Source organism: Priapulus caudatus, unplaced genomic scaffold, assembly GCF_000485595.1.
Source record: "Priapulus caudatus unplaced genomic scaffold, Priapulus_caudatus-5.0.1 Scaffold690, whole genome shotgun sequence".
Lineage (NCBI taxonomy): Eukaryota > Metazoa > Priapulida > Priapulimorpha > Priapulimorphida > Priapulidae > Priapulus > Priapulus caudatus.
The window spans coordinates 93,363-94,859 of NW_014577751.1; positions in this window are offsets into that span (position 1 = coordinate 93,363).

Sequence of the window (1,497 nt, forward strand, 5' to 3'; positions counted from 1 at the left end):
CACGCACACACGTACGCACGCACGCACGCACGCACGCACGCACGTGTACGTGCACACACACGGACGCACGCACGCATGCATGCACGTGTAAGTTCACACGCACGCACGCACGCACGCACGCACGCACACACTCATGCACGCACGTGTACGTGCACACGCACGCACGCACGCATGCACGCACGCACGCACGAACGTGTACCTGCACACGCACGCACGCACGCACGCACGCACGTGTACGTGCACACACACGGACGCACGCACGCATGCACGCACGTGTAAGTTCACACGCACGCACGCACGCACGTGTACGTACACACGCACGCACGCACGCACGTGTATGTGCACACACACGGACGCATGCACACATGCACGCACGTGTAAGTTCACACGCACGCACGCACGAACGCACGTGTACGTACACACGCACGCACGCACGTGTACTTGCACACGCACGCACGCGTGCACACGCACACATGCACGCACGTGTACGCACGCACGCACGTATACGTGCACACGCACACACACGCACGCACGCACGCACACACGCACGCATGCACGCACGTTTACGTACACACGCACGCACGCATGCATGCCCGCATGTGTACGTGCACACGTACGCACGCACGCACGCACGTCTACGTGCACATGCATGCACGCACGCACGTGTACCTGTACACACACGCACGTACGCACTCATGCACACACGTGTACCTGCACACGCATGCACGCACACACACACGCATGCACGCACGCACACGAACGTACGAACGTGTACGTGCACACGCACGCACGCACGCACGTGTAAGTTCACACGCACGCACGCACGCACGCAGCACGCACGTGTAAATGCACTACATAAACAGCGCTTTCTATCAGAACATGTGGTCATTCATCTGTAAATGTCAAGCAGCACGCTTCGCTTCTGCCATCTATGCTGCCAACCATGACACATAACAAATACACGTGACCTGATCTATGACGTCACGTGAAACACTCCTACATATACCATGCAGCAAACGCTATGGTGATCAAGCTGTAGACTGGCTCTGGACGTGGATCTGTCTCTGGACGGAATGACGGTGCCGACCGGGTACCAGTCTAAGCCAGCTGAGCAGAATGAGATGATCATCAACATAGATATCATATAACAGCATGTTGTTATATGATATCTATGATCACCAAGATGCCGGGGAAACAATAGAACATCATATAATATGACGTCACTGCACAAGGTCTAGAGAAATCATATAGCTTTCTGCCATAGGTTAAGCCTAACCCTAACCCTAACCCTAACCCTAACTCTAACCCTATCCCTAATTCTAAATTAAAACAAAATTAGCTAAAAATCATAAAAAATTAAATAAATAAGAGACAAAATTTGCCAATCAGGGGCCGGATTCATCAACGTTGCGTAAAGTGTATTGCTTACACCGAGTTTCTACGAAGTACGTACGCAAAGCTCGTAGGTGCGATTCATCAACGCAGCGTAGCACCTGC